The sequence below is a fragment of the Aythya fuligula genome, chromosome 1 (assembly GCF_009819795.1).
Source record: "Aythya fuligula isolate bAytFul2 chromosome 1, bAytFul2.pri, whole genome shotgun sequence".
Taxonomy (NCBI): domain Eukaryota; kingdom Metazoa; phylum Chordata; class Aves; order Anseriformes; family Anatidae; genus Aythya; species Aythya fuligula.
The window spans coordinates 187,025,240-187,043,642 of NC_045559.1; the positions used below are offsets into that span (position 1 = coordinate 187,025,240).

The following is an 18,403-nucleotide window of genomic DNA, read 5'->3' on the forward strand; positions in this document are numbered from 1 at the left end:
GTAAATGCAAATAATACCTTCAGACAGTACCTTGAACAGAGAGCAGCAGCATTCAGGGATATTGGAAATCCCATAGCTGCTTCTGCACAGCTGGTTTTTTTTGCTCTTGGTGTGAAGTTCTGTCTGGCATCAGTGTTGCCAGTATTAATTACAGAATAAGCTCGCCTCCTGAATGTCAACACGTGGAGTCAAAGCCATCTCTCCATCATCAGCTGCTGCCACCTGCCTCCATGAAGCAGGGAGGTCTGCGTGCACTTCAGTGGTTAACGCACCGAGTGCCCCGGGTAAATGGGGTCAGTCAGGCTGCACAGCTCTGACTGGGCTGCATGCCATCAGCTGGCATTTGCATTTTAGTTAGAGAGTGAATATGTTATGATCATTGTTTTAATTTCCTTGCCTGGAATTCTTTCTTGATCATCCAGTCTCTTCATGACTTGTCCTACACAGATGATATATTAAATTCTGCATTGCCATGCAGGTACAAATGAACCAAAACATTTTTTTCTTATGATTTCATGAATATTTGAAATATATATGTATATATTCTAATGATGAAAAGTATTATTAATGAAAAAAGTATCATGTCAAGCTAATCTGAGCCTAAATCAAAGTCTCAAAGTACTGTACGATTCCACACCATTGATGATACCAAAGATAATGGCCTGGGCTAGCCACATACCAATCACACTGGCTCCAGAAGATCAGACTGGTATTTTAATCACCCAAATGTTAATAGCCTGGCCTCTCTGGCATTATAATTGTTATTACACTAATAGCCCAGGCAAGATGGTATTTTAATAATCCTGGATCACAGCCTAGAACTGTCAATTTTTAACATTTCTGTCTTTTTATCAAGGCTACCAAGAGGTTTACCTCAGATATCATCAGTTACAAAATACAGAAATTGCCATTTTAATTTAAGAAAGGATCAAACTTGGGAGCATTTGCACTCACTGTACCAGATACTCTTCAGTCAGATTGCCTCTTTCCCCTCAATCTCTTAAAATTTCTCTTCTCTTCTGCCCCTTTAAACCTCATATGAGTCCCTTGCAATAGCCATGCCACCCTCTGTTGGTGTTTATTGATCTAGACATTACAATATTGCTCTGTGATCTTACTACAGCATCTAACCAATACAGTCCCAGATATTTAACCTCATACGATAGCAAAGCTCTCACTACTGTTGATATTATAAGAAATTAATTTGGATTGTCAACACTTCTCTTTGCCTTTAAATTTCACTCATCAGTTATCTGTTGAACACTCATTCAGTTCAATGAGCCCTCTAAATCTTCACTGCTGCACTGGGCACATCGTGAGCAGTTGGATTTGGCAAGAAGTTTTATGGCCAAGCCTCATTTTTGTCCCTTTTAATTTGAGGCTTGGAACACATGGGGCTGAGAAGACTGATTGAGAGGAAACTGACAGTTTTCCTCCAACAGCTTGCAGTGCCTGGAAAAATTTAAACAAATAGTTTGTGAATTTGAGCTCTCTTTAGAAAAAAAAAATGAATTGTGGTTAAGATATTGGATTTTGCTTCATATTTCTGATAGCAGCTGGGTCACCTCTTCTGAGATTTTCCATAAAGATAAAGCAGTTAAAGCAGCTAAAGCTCCCTTGTAACTTCTGAGCTGGGTCTATCATGTAATTGAAATATGTCATGATTTGAGGAGGGATTCAGCTCCCTCATTAAGGTGGTTTGCAAGGACTGTGGGCAGCATGAGGATGATGAAATGATGAAACCCTTTGCTCAGCATGGAGGGCTTTGCAGTGGCACAGTGCATCAGGGCCTAAGCACAAGCGTGTGGTTTGGAAGTCCAGCTCTCCTGCAGCTATTCAGGGAGGAGGTAAGTAAAATGCAAGAGGCAGAGAAGAATGGTCCTGGCTGAGAGAGCAGGTGGGTGAACTCCAGGAGGTCCCTACCCTACAGGTAATCCATGAGAGTAGCCAGCTGCACCCCACCAATGACCAAAGTTGTGCCAGAGGCAGCAGTGTCGATGAATCCTCTAACATGACTGTGATTTTCACAGCTGAGATGGTGAATTCATCAATCAAATGCTTAATTTGGCCTTTGTTTTTAAACATCCTTGGAGAGGAAATTGGCCCTTCACCTGCTTCCCACCAGGAAGCCCAGCTGCTTCTCCAGTGGTGGTATTGAGACAGAGGGCTGGATGCCTCAGGAGATCTTCTGTCAGGAGATCACTGATGAGACTAACAGCTCCCAATCCACTTTTTCACTGTAGGAAGTGAATTTCTTCAAGCCTGCTGCTTAGGAGGGATTTGAGCACTTTGTGAGAGCATTTTCCAAACGCTCTCCTTTCCATGACCCCATTGCCTCCTATCATTGCGATACCTCCTCTGTCACTCGTGGCTCAGTTCCCACAGGTGTGGGATAAATAGGGATTTTTCCTGCTTGCAGGGTCTGACACTGACAAGCCACCCTGCCGACGTACATGGCTGTGGCCTACACACATGCCCTGCTCGGGAGCAGTGCGGCATTCCCGGCGTGCCACTGTGGTACAGACGATGCTCTGAACTGCTAAACTTAGGAGCGAGGCGACAGCTGGGTGAGATCATTGTGCTGCAGGAGCTTATCCAGTGGGGTAATGCTTTGGAGACTGGCACAGCATGTTTTCATGGCCAAACAGCCCCGTCTGCCTGGTTACAATGCGCTTTTGTTTACTTGAACTCAGAGAGGATTTCTTACGTGACCGTGGCGAGCTTTGGTAGAGCTGAGGTGTGATCACCATAAAAATGTGTTTTCAATGGTCTCTGTGTGACAAAAAGCAACACTGTAAGGCCAATTTTCTTGCTCACTTATGCTCAGCACCTTTCACAAACAGGGCTCTACCTGTGAGGATGTTGGCCTCCTCTGGTAAACTGTTTGTAAGTAAAGTCTAAGCCTTATGATAACACAAATAATTTTGTTTACCATCTGAAATATTTTAACATGAAAAATAAGAAGCAGACTTCTATTCCTCGGGAGATTAATATCCTTTCACACAATGCTGCAGGCACTCCTTAATGTTTGCAGCATTGCTCTAACCTTCAACATGAGAGAAGTCAGCCTTGGCTTCTTGGCAAGGAAACAGTTTTTTTAAGCAAAAGCAGCAGAGTCATAGTAAAGTCCAGGAATTCTCCAAGAAGGAACCCTCTGCCTGTACAAAGCTGCAATACCACCGTGTTTTCTTGGTTGTTTTCTACACCTTTGCAGGTGTTACCCTGTGGACAAGCTAATCCTGGTGCATCTTCATGCAGCCAAGGGCTGCTTAGGGAAAAGAGAGCTCCAGGATCCCTCGAAACCCTCAATTTCATACTTTTAGCCAGCTCTGAAGCTCTTGTGAAGTGCTACATTAGTATAATATTTTAAATAGAAACAGAGAGAGGTCAGATGGAAGTGTTTGTGGTGGTGGGTTGCTGGACCCTGAGATCACCAGTTCTTCTGAGGTCTGCTTTATGCTCGGTTGAATACGAATAGGAATAGGAATGCAAAGAAGCTAAGTTTTAAAATATGTAAGTGCTTTAAAATGTGCCAACTTGGAAAAGAGGAGAGCAAATCCAGGATGCTCCTGGTAGTACACAGACCTCTGAGTATTGATGTAATCAGCACTGAAGAAATTAATCTCCTGGAGTCCTGAAGAGTGCAAGCATTGCACACTGGTGGTGGATGAGGGAGGCTGAAGCAGAACAGCAGGGACATTTGTAAAGCTGCTCCACAGACAGAGGTTTTCAGAGGGAACTTCTTCAAATTGTGACCATTATAAATGTAAACATTCTCTGACACAGCAGGATAGCTCAAACATGAAATAGATATAAAATCTGTTATTTCTCCTGTATAAGCTGAAAGAAATGCAAAAAGTGGAGAAATAGTGTGTTGAAATAGCAGGAAGTAGATTTGAATTAAACAAAACAACAAAACCCAAAATCGGATCTGTTACAGGAGATATTTACTTCAATTACAAGTTATGCCTCACGTTGCCTTTCTTCAAAAACATGTTTCCTTGTCCGAAATTCTGTGATTCTGTGTGATTCTGCCTTGTTATCCTCCTTTATTCTATGACTACTCCATGCCTGCAGTTTGTATTGTGCTGCTGAAACCTGAGATCAGTCAGGACCATATCTCTTTAAAAAAAAAAAAAAAAAAAAAAAAAAAGGAAAGAAAGAATAACCCAGGCTGGGAAGGGGGAGCTAAAGCCTCTGCTGCATTGGGCTGCTCGGATACATTGAGGCTGCAGCAGTGGTCACGCATCCCTCCGCAGCTTGCTGATTTTGCAAAAGAGAGGGGAAAAAGATCGTCTTGCATTCCAGATGCTGTCAAACACAAGCAACCAGTGGAAGAAATGGCACAATGAGCAGACGAGCATGTGGAAGCAGTTTATGAAGGAATAGTTAAGTGCAGAGCTTTGTCTCGGCCGATGCTGTAAGTACGCGCTCGATCTCAGATCCCATGGCCACTGCAGTTGTCTGGGGGAGATGTTTACGGGTATGCTGATGCCCTGCAAGATGTTTCACGGGTATCCTGATGCTCTGGGAGGTGTTTCACGGGTATCCCGATGCTTTTAGCACTCACAGTTGAGGAAAGCTTTGGCTGTGTCACATTTAGCAGCGTATCGAGCCAAATAACGGCACCCTCTGTGTCTCAACAGGGTTTTGGGGTGACTGACGAGCTGCAGTGCACTGGCAGGGTGGGTGAAGCCCAGGACTCTGCACATGAGCTGCTCTCCTTGCTGGGTGGCTCTCCTGGGCTCCCCTCTAGGCGTGCCAGCAGCATCCTGCAGTACCCCCCTCCCTGGACACAGGCCTCCCTGAATAGCAGCATCGCCTTCAAGCACGGGGCTACACAATACATTTTTCTCACGTCACAGTTCCTGACCTGATTTTCAAAAATTCTACAATTATTTGTTACACAAGCTTACTTCATGCCAAGTGCTGTATTCTTAATTTTCATTACGTATGCAGTTGTAGAAAGCTTATGAAATTCCAGCTGCTTTGTGTGTTACCTTTGGTAGGCTGGGTCTTAATGTAGCTCTTGCTAAGAGAGTGCCAAGTATGATTTATTACTCAAAGAAATGAACATTTTCCTATCTTTTGTTTTATTTCTGGTTTAAGAATATGTATGGATTTTTAAATGTAAACACTTGTGCTTATGGAAATCCAGAGTCTTGCTCTCTGGCAGATTATTTAATGCCTTTTGTTCTGCATCTGCTGTGACGATCTAGTACAGCTTTAAAACCAAGTCAAAAAGCAGAGCTACGAGCAAGTTTATTGCACTGTGTTTCTCAGCAAATTGTTCAGTAACCAGGCAACATTTCTTTATTGTGGCTAAAACTATGCATGTAGCTAAAACTAAGTAATGAGTATTTCCCTTGTTCTTTTACAAGAATATCAGTTTTGCTTTCATCTGTCTAAGCACTGTGTAGGACCACAGTGATTTGTTCTGAAACAAAGGTTATCATCTATTTGATGGCCTCTGCAGTTGCAGCTTGGTACCCAACCAGCTGCTGCAGAAACTGCTGGAGATCTCATGCCAGTAGCAGGGGAGGTAACAGCAGGGTAGATGTGATGAGCAACCTTGGTGGTGTGTTATGGAGGACGAGTAGATGATTCAAGGAGGAGTCTTCTGTGCATCTCTTCTGGGACCTAGCTGAACCACAGCTCCTGGTGCTGGTGCTGGCAACTAATAACACACTTGTGACCCTGTCCCACTGGGAATGTCAGACAGAGCCTCCCATATGGGAAACATATCATGCTTTTGGTGTTATCTGCACCTCATGTTTTCAGAGGTATTACAGAGGTATTGTGACTGTCACCGGTCATTTGCAAAACATCTTCTTTTTGCTTGCTATCAAAAACTGAATTATAAGAGGCCCAATTTAGCCCTCGATTAGCTTACAACAAAATACTATTACCTGAGGAGTGTTCCAGCTGGGAATGTGAATGGTGAGGCTGTGGCATTGTCAGTGTTCACTCTCATCCCTTCCTCTCCTGTGTAAAGATTGTCACCAACACCATGCAACATCTCTAGTTAGAAGCAGAATTTCCAAAGATTAAGAGAGCAATCATTTGCTTTGTCACGTGAGGGTTATATGAATACAAACAGAATGCAAAAACCCAGCCTCATATAGAGAATTTCTGTTCCCATACAGAAAATGTGCAGGACCATGACATAATTCAATTAGATAAGATTGTTTTATAGGCTGCTTACTGTTGTGTGAAGGCAGTGGGAAAAGTTCAGCTCCTGTGTACTTCCATTGTTTTCAGCAGAATTACACTGGGGTGGATTTGGTATTTTTGGGACCAACTGGAGAACCTTTTCTTTCTGTCCCTCTTTCTTTATTGTACTCCTGTTTCTCAGACTTTTTTTTTTTTTTTTTTTTTTTTTTTTTGTGGACTCCAGGGCAACAGGCCAAGTTTCATACAAAAATAATATGAAGGATGTAAGAGCCCAAGTTAAGAGCATGTCTGCCTACGGCTCCCTGTAAAGTGTGGGGGCACTTCCCAGCAAATTGATAGACAGCATGACAAAAATTAGCCAGTGGTCCTTGTGCTCACAGTGTTTGGGATCTGTTTGGACCCTACTCTCAAAAGCTCTGCTTCTAAAATATTACATTAGATTTTTTTTTGTTAAACTATGTGGAAGAGTCATTTTTTTGTAATCCAAAAGAGCATTTTCTTGAAGAGTTTAACAGTAAGTGTCATGCTACCCAGTTTGCATGAATCCTTGGGATAACGCAATGAATTAAAATGTGAGGAAAACATACTTGTTGGATTTTGAAGCATATGATCTTTTGAAAGATTTATTTTTTTAGAAATAAGTGTTAATTAGTTCAGTGATTTTTTTTTTTTTTTTTTTTTTTTTGTTATATGCACAACTATTCAGCTATTATTTCTGCCCCAGCTAAGAAATATAAGTTGAACATTAATTTGGTACAGTAGCTCTTCTCTGTATATTGTATTCAGATTTTTCTTATCGTTGTGTACTTAATGGGTACATATGCATTTTACCAGCCTTGAACTAAATCTCTAAATGAGGTGGTTTAGTTTATTAACATTTTTCTTCCTTTTGGCCATCTCAATGGTCACAGTTTGGAATTTTTGGCCAGTATCTCTTTTGTTTTGATGGAGGTAAAACAGCTGTGTGAGGAAGGTTTCACACTGCCTGTGAAGACCTAAATATGTTCATACACATAAAAACAAACAAACATGAAACCATGAAGGTCAGACTAGAAATAAATGAGGCCTAGGTGTTTTCTCTAAACTTACCTTTAGAAATTGTCCACAATAGCGCAGCATTTCTGGTGGGTGATGATTATACTCAGGACATGATGGGGCAGGTGTTGCGAGCTCTTCTGGTAACCTCCCAGGAGGGCATGAATATGCCCAGGCTCCTCTCCACTGTAGGGTTTGGCTTCTTTTTCCTTACAGGAGAATGTTATATGTGGTTGCATATCCTACTCCCCACCTGTCTGAGGTGACACAGATGGCAGAAAATAGCTAAGGTCTGAGCTTTACTTCTGGGCTTCCACAAAGAAGGAAATAATAACATTAGTATTCAAATTACCAGTTTTAGCGGAAGCTTCACTGAAGCGTCTTGTACCTCACAGAATTGTTTTAGGTCAGGCTAATAGATCCAGCTGTTTCTTTGCTAGTTGTATATGGTACATGCTGGAGCTTTGCAGCACTAACAGCAAAATCACTCTCAGGTTTTCACCAGTGTAAGCTGAGATCCTCAGGAACATGACAGCAGCTTCAGAGCGGTCTGATGTGTTTTATAAGAAGGCACCAGCTGTCGATGAGTCCTGTTCCATAAGATCATTCACACTATGAAATAAATTGCAAATGTCAGGAGATGTCTAAAACCCATGGGGATAGAAGGGGATTTGCAGCCCACTGCTCTCAATGCTTGCTTATGCAACCTGTGCTTGCCCCATAAACCACCCCATGTAAATCTTTCCCTTCCTTCTTGCATTTCTCCCTTGATATAGTTCTTTTTGCTTCCTCCCAGGCCAGTTGCTATATGAATTACCTCTTCTGATCTACTCTCATTAGTTTTTCCGTAACAGAAATGTCCCTTTCTTTCCCCAGTCCTCCAGTAGCATCTCACATTTTTCCTACTCCCCAGGGGTGAATCTGGAAGCACTAACCATATCTGTGCTGCTCAATAAAAGAGACAGGAAAGAAAATTCTGCCTCCTTTGTGTTCACTGGTACAGCCAAGCTCATGGCTGAATTGGGAGCAGCACAAATGTGTTGAGCCATGGTTTCTGTCTAGAGCAGTCCATGGGCAAGAGACATAACAGGCTGTGCACTGTAGGGTGCTCTCTTCACAGCAGAATTATGTGGACTCTCTTTCCAGGCACTAACAAGTAATTTTGACCTCGTAACCTTTATATTCATATAGACTGGCATTGGAAACCTGGATCCTGGTATAGGCTTATATTACCCCAGCAGTCCTGTGCCATGGGGTATCTCAGCCTACCACAGTGCAGATACATCAGAGCAAATTAGATTTAAGAGCTGAAGAAATTAAAAGTGCTTTACAGTTTGCTTTGGCTACTTCTGTCAGCACTGAGACTTTAAATGTCTTTAAATCATATTGGTTGTTAATTTTTATACAACTTATGTGTATCTACACTTAGAGATTTCTCCCAAACAGCAGTGGTAGAGTTGAAAACTCATCACTCTGGGACATAGAGAATTATATACAATAAATTGTTTGGTTGCATATGTTAGAGAGCACTACCTTACTGCAGAAAAATGGATTATTAGACCTGAAAGGGCATTTTCATCTCTGCTGTGATGCCACAAAAACTGATTTATTTCAATTTCTCATTAGCTATGACAGGGATGATGTCAGACAAGTTGTGCGTGCTCTGTCTTATAAATAATAAATGAGAAGGACCACTTCTCCTCTTTCTTTAATGCATTTGTGTTATAGCTGGATAGAAAAGGCACCAGCCTGCTTTATGGAGGATAATGGATTAAATAGAATTGCTCAGACACGACTGAAGGTATTGATCCTGGGGGGTCCTGCTTATCATCCTTTGTCTTGTTCTCTGGCATCTCTCTCACCATGTTGTAAAATACTACCTTGATTAAGAGGAATAAAAATAGGATCCTAAAGTATTCTTACGAAAAAAAAAAAAAAAAAAAAAAAAGAACAAGGTACACGTTATTTTTTTCTTCTCATTCTAAATTTTATAATATAAAAATCTTCCAAATACCCTATCAGTGGAACTTCATTTCTTCATTTGTGATTTAGTAGCTCCATTCTTAAATATACTTCTCTTTTCCTTCTTTGTTTCTCGTGCAGTACTTGCAGAACGAGATTTGTTGTTATAAGCATCTCATTAATCATAATTTTCACTAATACAGTGCTGTTTAATCAAGTAGTTCAAACTACTCTGCAAACACTCATGGATGTATGAAGATACTCATGTTATGTATGAAGATACTTATGTTATCCCTGTTGCTTAATATAGCTCTTTGAATAATGCTATTTCTGTTTCAGATGCTGAAATGTCCATGTTGATTTCAGTCATTTGCCTTTCTAAACTTTTTAATTAAGAAAAACAGCCTAGAAATACCTGTTTACAAAATAATATCTTGAGTTGGGCATGTTGTGAAACAACAAAAGATAAGGAAGTGATGGCAAATCATGGGCATGCCAAATATTGGCAGAGCTCTCCTAAGAATATATTTCAACAACAGTTGCTGTCGTGAATGGCACCTGCTAAACATGCTACATTTCCATGCTTTCATAATGATTTGCAGCATCAGCAAAGGAGTTAACTATTCTCAGATGTGTAAAGATTTTCTCCCCACCATCTCGGCATCCTGTATTTAGCCAAGCCTCTGTGTTAATCTCCTTGCTTCTGCAACGTTTGGCATTCCCAGATGTAAATTTTTAGCATATTGTGCCCCAGTTTAGAGTCAAGTCCTCCTACTTACACAGGAGACTTAAATATAGATAAATTCCTGACTTAAAAGCATACTAGTCATAGGCAGAAAATGCCATGCCATTTGTCTTCAATTTTGGCCAACAAATGGCATAGAGTTGAAAATACTTTTGGTCATGTCTGTCAGACTCTATCCATACTTAGAGAAGTATGTCATGATCTTAAGAGCCTCTTCTTGTTGCTTTTGTACAGAATTCATTTTGGAGGACCAGGAGAGAAGGAGGGCAGTTGTTTACTTTCAATTAATGTCAGTAACTGGAAATAAATGTCAGCCTTGCAACAGACACCTCAGGAGGATATATCGGTCTGAACAACACTGTGTGTCAGGTAGATGAGACGCACTTGTTGGGGCTATTCTCACTATTGAGTCTGTTTCTGAAGAAGTTTCCTTTACTTTGCAGGAAAATTTGCTTGTCTGGCAATATAGAATTTCTTTGAAGAAATGAGTCCACCTGCAAGTTATTCCCTACATTTTCATATTTGCCTGCATTTCTCCTTGACAGAAGTTGTGGAGGCATGCAGCATTGTGTCTGTGATAGTAACTTTATGCTATAAAAGTGTTATTTTCACGCAACTTAACTGTCATTATTTGAGGCCTTTTGACCTAAAAAGAACCTTCCTCTCCCATCAAACCTCTCCCAGACCTGTTAAGACCACAGGACTGTGAAATGGGGTGCAGAGAAGACCTGGGACAAGGGGTGTGCACTGGGTCTGTAGCCTAGACCTAGCATGCTTCTGATATTGAACATATGTGAGTCAGTAAGCACCATCTAGATAGGGGAACAAGTCCTGCATTTGGACCTTTATGGACAGGATGGGAATATTTCCCAACCTTTCTGCTCTGCTGTATTGCTGCCTCTGACTTTATTTTTTTTTTGCAGAAAATGGATTTGCTGTCTGTCCTGGATCTTAAAGGTTACAGCATCCTTCTCTGTGCCTTTCAGTAGTCACTGTCCTTCCCTGCTGATGCTGACCCAGTTGCTGTTGTGCATATGATTTTCCTGACGTGCCAGTAGGGTAATGCTGCCCTACTCTATGCTTTTATTGGTTCCTCTCTTTTCCTAAGCATCAAGCATAAGCTGTCTATCCTTACTTTCTAACCATTTGCAACCCTGACACACAATCTTCTGTCATGATCTTCACTGTGAAGCTGACCTGCCTTTTTTTTTTTTTCTTTCCCCCCCCCCTCCCCCCCAACTGAACACCTAAGTAACTTCTCCCACAAAATGCCAAAGGTTGCTACATGCTGATCTGAATCAAGTGTGGATGATGATGAGGGACTGCACAGTTTGTGTTTGAAACCACATTATGCAATGTACCCATATGTCCCTACCAGCTGGTGCTAATGGGGAGTAAGGAAACTGTAGATGCCTTTATCTCCTCCTTGCCTATCCTCATTACTGTCCTTTCAAAAATATCTTAGATAACTAGTTTGGTAATAAAATATGAAAAACAGACAACCTTTCAGGTACATCAGTGTTTTGGCAACTCCATGTCCTTTCTAACAAGTATTGTAGACTTCGTTTCTAGGACTGATTCTGGGCTAGGTATTAAGTATTGCAACTCTCATTAATAGGGGATTGGGAATGACTTTGATGGGAGTTTTCTGGGACACCAGGCAAGTCTCTACACTTCAAGCAAGCCATGTTTTACTCAAATAGTGTGACAACTACATATCTGAGTTTCAAGTAATAATCAGTCATACTAAATTTACATACATAAATAACTATAACATGTATGCCAAGCATTAGGTATAAGTTACTGTAAATCTGATGCTGCTTGGTTTGTCTTAATGGCCACAGGCTTTACTGGTTATGTCTCTGGGGATGAGATGGACAGTCTCCAAAGCACTTCAAAGATGATGCTGAAGAGGTTGTCTTCCCCAGGTGCCACTGGCTATCACTGGAGTTTCCATACACCTTTTACATAGGTGAGGACTAAAGTGGCTTAAAGTAATAGGACTTCTCACAGGTGTGGCTTGTTTATTCAGGTTGGTGTTATGTATTTGCAGACTGTTGCTGATTACATGATTCCTTCCATCAGTTGCAGATTGAGTACCTTTATCTTAGTTCTGATAGTTTTATGCAACTATACCAAGCAAATAGCTGCTACAAAATATTTTGCTTCCTGACCTACGTCAGGCAGTCCTGTGGTATGTCTGGGTGCAAGGCAAACGCAACAAAATCAACTACATCAACACTGAAATTCCCTGCCAAGCTGACAGAACAAACTCATCTGTCTATATTAGGTTGCTAGATAATGTACTAGGCCTGCAATTTGTTCATATCATCATTCTCTAAAAGCCAGATCATCATATTATGCACAACTGAGAGAGTGATCTTCTGTTTTAGGAGACTACACTAAAACAATTTTTGACTTAATATATCCATCCATTTTTGTTTTAGTCTCATACATTTAGCAAAACTGAGATGCATGACTTGAGCTTTAAAATAAAGCTTTGTTGACAACACCGTAGTATTCCCAAATCATGAGTAGAAAATGATTTTGTTTTATCTCATTTTGCTGAAGAAATTAGGAATGCATTCAGTGACCCACAGGTCAATGAACTCAGTTGCTACTAGATAAGAGGGCAGATGTGAATTTCAGTTAAGAGCTTCTCCTCACCCTTTACCAGCTGCTAGTTTCCAGATACACAAAATTAGATGCTTTCAGCTTAGATGTCCCAAGTGATTTCCAGGGCTTGGATGTGCACTGCTGGGTTGGAAGGGATCTTCTGGAAGAGAGCAGTGCTCTGATGTTGTATTCTGTGAGATCCTTCTTTGGAGGGAAGCTGATCAGTCTCCAAAGCTGACAACTCTCTGCTTGCTTCTCCTTTTGGAGGGCTGCCTGGGAACCACAATGCTTTTATGATTAATTTTCCCAGCCCTCCCAGGCTAAATTTATTCTGGGATAATTTAAACCTATGTATTTTTGTACCCACATGATCTAATAAGTTAAATAGGACTTCTTCCCTTCCTGTGCTCATCCATCTTAAAAAAATTAAAAAAAAAAATCCAGCCAGGTTAAAAAAAATAATCTCACCTTTTCTCTGCTATCTTCTTCATTCTGCTTGATTAAAGAGGCTGGTTTCTCTTAGTCTCTGCTTAAAAGATAGGCTGTTGATTTTCTTGGTTGTTCTTGTGGTCTTAAGTCCTGTCTTTGGGGATCTGTCATTAGATTCTCATAAGCATCTGCCACACAGCTGGTTCTATATCTACCATTCTTGTAATAATTTCCACCTTCTCCTATTCAACTGATGTTTTTCGAGGTGCTCGGTGTTTCTAAACTTCAGAAGGTGAGATTTATTCTTTTCATTTTCTCTGGAAAAATATATTTTCAATAGAATATATTAAGTTGACTTTGCATATTTTACTGATTTTTAATTCATTTTGCATTCACTTTCATGTCTTTAATTAGTCTTTCATTTCTTAGGCCTTGCACACTATTGTTATTGCACAAAGGATGTGCAGTTGCCCAAAACACTTCTTCCCAGTCATATAGTGGTAACTGCAGTTTGATTTATTTAAAATATTTCCTACTAAAACTTGAGATTTTATGTTCTAGAGTACTTACACAGAAAATCTGGTTTTGAAGGTGAAATCAGACTTACTTTTAAAACATTGTGTGAAATGATACTTTTCCATATATATGCATTATTTATGATAATTTGTGTGAAATGATACTTTTCCATATATATGCATTATTTATGATAATTATTTGGAATTGGATTTAATTAATAGATAAGAAAATATTCTTTTTTCTATTTTAGTCATTTGGACAATTATCTTGTGATCATCCAAGACAAATAATAACACAAGTACATTATTTTAATTCATTATACTTAAGCCTGAACTGTCTGTTATTAGTTTACAAGGTAGGAGGCAAACCAGATGAATAATTCAGTTACTAAAATTAGGTACTCAGAAGTTAGAGCATGACTGACTTTAACTTTGGAAGAATATTTATTTACCATAATCTTTAAGGTAATTTCATTTTCTTTTTCACCTTAAGGCAATTCAGGGCAATTTTAGACTTAATGCATCTGTTATAATGGTCTTTTGTGTACAACCCTGTAAGTGCTTTTATGTAACCATGCAGGATATATGTGTTTCCTGGTATTTTAGCCAGTAGTAATGTTGCAAAACAAAAGTCAAGGTGTGAGTTTTCTGGATTACTTTTTAAGAAACGTGCTCAAGGAAGAACGTTTTTGTAACTAAAAGAACCACTTCATTAATCTGAAGAAAATCCAATTAAAATAAAATGAAAGGGAAGGAAATCTGCGAAAGTACTCACTCCCCCATAGAGAATTGTATTTACATTTGACTGACTCTCTTCCTTTCAGTCTTGTATCCCTTACAGAAACTGACTTTAATAATGCAGCTGGCATATTTATTCTGAACTTTCAGTATTTTCTGTACAAACACTCTGTTCCTATTGTGTTCTTAATGTGTTTTTTCATCAGGGCCTCATGAGAGACAACTCATTGCTCTGTGCAGAATTGTCCATACAAAATTTTGTGAATTATCCAGCAATGTGCTGTTACTCTGGACAGTCCAGACTAGCTTAGATAGTAGAAATGATATTGCTGTTTTTAGCAGAGAGAGCTCAGAGATTTTAATGTACCCTGCTTTAGAGCAAGCAGAGTTTATTGATTAAGCTGAATATCTCTAAATGGCATTGCCTTGTGCAGTCAAGCCATAACTCATATTCCTAAGAGTTTTTTTTTTTTTTTCTTCTCTGCTTAATAGACCCATTGTACATATACTTCATTTGCTTATGAATGCAGAGCTCTTCAGACTTCTGTTTCATGGTGTGTTGGGTCTGTCTGAGCTGGAGTCACCTTTTCCCTGCAGCAGCCCGCACAGTGCTGTGCTCTGCACTCGTAGCTGGAACAGCACTGATATCACTCCAGTGTTGTGTCTATTGCTGCATAGTGCTGGCACAGCATCAGGACTCCTTCAAAGCCCCCAAGAGCCAGCAGGCTGGGGGTGGGCAAGTGATGGGGAGGGGACATTGCTGGGGCAGCTGACCTAAACCAACCAAAGGGATATTCCATAACACCTGATGTCACACTCAGAAATAAAAGGGGGAGCTCTCGTGGGGGAGGGGGCTGTTCCTCCTGAACAACCACTACGCATTTGAGGCCCTGCTTCCCAGGACGTGGCCGAACACCGCTCGCTGATGGGAAGTAGAGAATAATTTTTTTCCTCTCTCTGTGCTTCCGCGCGGACTGATTGCTTCTTTTGTCTCTGTTTTTTCCTCCCATTCCCTTTCCCTTTAATTAAACCTTTCTTATCTCAAACCTCGAGTTCTCTGTGTTGTATTTTCTCCCCCTTCCTCTTTGAGGAGAGGGGGAGTGAGAGAGCGGTTGTGGTGGAGCTCGGCTGCCCACCTGAGTAAAACCACCACACATGGTTCATAGAGAACCTCAATTTCATGTTTCATTGGAAAACCCAACAAATTGTTGAGAACTAACTTTCAGCAGAACTGGTTCTCCTTCTGATTGTCCTTTTGTGTGGCACTTACTGCTTTCATTTTCAGAGAAAAGGTCTTAAAGTTGCCAGGCTTCTGGAGAGCAACAGTTCTGGTGACCTTCTAAATCCTTGTCTCTTTCCCTCATTTTTTGTCAAGCCTTTTCTTTTTCTCCATCTGCTATGTATTGTTTAGAAATCACTTAGATACCCCGTGAAAATGGCTCTTAGTTCACTTCATCAGAATTCAATGAAAGGATTCTTTATACATAGTTCAACCACACAGTCCCAGACAGTTAATGTAAGATCATTTGAACACCACAGAATCCAACTGTAAGTTAGTCATATCATTACAAATCATTTTTTAGATCTTTCATATTGTTGTATGTAACCATACTTCCTGAGTCACCTTTTCCGTAGTGTTGCAAGTCATTTGTTAAGCAGATTTGCTTTTCTTTGTTAGGCAGAATTGCTTTTCCTTTCTTACTTTGAGGAAGAAACAAATGGAATTGGCATGGAGCCTATATCTGGTTTCATCTAACTTAGGCCTAATCTTGAGAATATAAATAGTACTTTTTCTGGCCCCTGAGACGAATTTCTTATATTCTATGGCTTGAGTTAATGGTGATCTTGGCTTATGTCCTCACGCAGTGTTGATCTATGTGGAGATCACAGAATCATAGAATGGTTTGGGTTGGAAGGGACCTCAAAGAATCACCCAGTTCCAACCCCCTTGCCATGGGCGGGGACACCTCCCACCAGACCAGGTTGCCCAAAGCCCCATCCAGCCTGGCCTTAAACACCTCCAGGGATGTGGCATCCACAGCTTCTCTGGGCAGCCTGTGCCAGGGCCTCACCACCCTCTGAGTGAAGAATTTCCTCCTAACTTCTAGTCTAAACCTCCCCTCTTTTAGTTTAAAACAACTCCCCCTTGTCCTGTCATTATCTGATTGAGATAATGGTTGATCTCTGATTAAGATAAATGGCTTCATCTTGAGAACCATATGACTGTCAGCTCTGCTTGCTGCAGCTGCACCACTGGGTTGTTACTGCTCTGCTCCCTCTGGTTTTAGACCTAGCACTTTTTCCATTTGCTCAGGTAACTCTGAACTGTTTCCCAGTATGTGCTATAGAAGCATCTGTACCAAATTCTGTTCTTAAGGTTATCGCCCAACTTCACTGTCTCTTGGAGAGACTCTCAACAGACTGTCATCTTTCTTTGAGTAATAAATTTTCACAAACAAAACAGTGGTTGTCAGTTGACCAGCACACACTGAGGCAGAGGGAATGTTCACTCAGCCATGAGGGACCTTTGTGACCTTTGCTGTAGATAAGACTTTATTGTTGCTTTGAATTTGCTCTGGACACTGGTGTGTGTTTTGATGAGCAACCTGTCTGTGCTCCCACCCACACTGCTACTGGTGCAGCTTTTTTCTGTTAAAAGGTAATACCTAAATTTAAACTAGTTGCAATTGATTCCAAGAATACTCTTGTAAGTTGCACTTTTCTGTACTTCTCAAGAAATCACTGGGGAAATGTGAGCATTGAGCATTTTTTGTCTTTGTTCTACAAGAAAACTCTCCGTAACAAATCTTTTGTCTCAGGGAACACTTCCTCTTTTTCAAACAGTTCTTGGCATTTTCTGGGTTCAGGCAGACATGAACAGGGAATTTTCTGTGCTATAATCTGGCCTACTGCGGGTGCTTGATTTACTGCCTTACAAATACTCTCCTTTGAAGAGAGCAATGGAAGTGGGGTCTAAAATCTTTCAGAAGCAGTCTGAATCACTGACAGCCTTCATGAGTCACTGCCATAATGTTGTTTAAGCTGCCCAGCAATCACAGCTGTCTGTAACAACCATCTTAGACAAATATGGTCCTCTCTGCTCTCCGTGGTTTATCTTTATAAATTTTTGGCATGAAAGTGAAGTAAATAGTACTTAATTGGAAGAAACAGTCTCAAGTTCTACCAGGGGAGGTTTAGATTGGATATCAGGAAGAATTTTGCCATGAAGAAGATGGTCAAGCATTGAAATAGACTGCCCAGAGAAGTGGTGGCGTCCCTGTCCCTGCAGGTAGTTAAGAGACACGTGGATGTGGTGCTTAGTGTTTAGTGATGATACCCAGTAGGCCAGGTTGATGATTGGACTTGATGATCTTGAAGGTCTTTTCTGGCCTAGATTATCCTATAATTCTAATAATCCTGCCTCATTTCTTTTTTCTTTTATTTTCTTTTATTTTGTTTTTCCTTTGAGTGGATAAAGAAGTATAAAAGAATATATTAAAAGATGTTGATCTAATATAAGGTTATACAAGTATACCTTTGGAATCTGGCAGGTTGTTTTTAGAGGAGGTTGGAATATGGTCTGTTTGAAGTGTACCCTTTGCTTCTGAGTGTCTGCTGGTCTGTGCAGTGATCAGGAGGAAAAGACCCTTCCCTTCTTCCCTTTGATGTATAATATAATTTCTAACAGTGCTTAGTCCATGGGGCCTAAGAGAGAGAACTGCTGCTCTCTGATTCTTGTGTAGCCTTGCAAGGGGTAGGCACAACAACAGCATGTGGTCCAAAAAAAACCACCATAATGACTACAAAACTTGCTCATATTTTCATACTCTGTATAAAAGTGAACAAGAGTGCGGTAGTTTTATTCTCAGAAGTATTAATAGTATTAATAATATGATATGAATAGTGTCAATAGCAGCAATAGTACTAATGTGTTGGCATTTTTGAAAAAAAATATTTTACTTTTCATCTTAAAATGATTTGTGATAAGGACTGAAAGACCATATTGTGCACAGCAATATAAATGCAGAGCCATATACTTGTCTGATGGCACTGATTTATATTTGCTGGTGGCCTGGACTACTCATTTCAGTTGAATTTGCTGCACCGAAGCTGTCTAGACAATAAACATATTAAGGGCATATATATTACTTACAGTATTTCTAGCTTGCTGGCTTGCTGCCACGTTATC

At 40.4% G+C, this 18,403-nt stretch overlaps 1 protein-coding gene across 1 annotated transcript in view; it reads left to right on the top strand.

Annotated features, from left to right (window-relative positions):
- Positions 1 to 4,179: 4,179 nt before the first annotated feature.
- SACS (sacsin molecular chaperone) overlaps positions 4,180 to 18,403 on the top strand; it is a 62,151-nt gene continuing 47,927 nt past the window's right edge. Inside the window, exon 1 of the mRNA XM_032197756.1 lies at positions 4,180 to 4,420. The gene's annotated coding sequence lies outside the window, so the exon portion shown is untranslated. The remainder of the gene's footprint in view (positions 4,421 to 18,403) is intronic.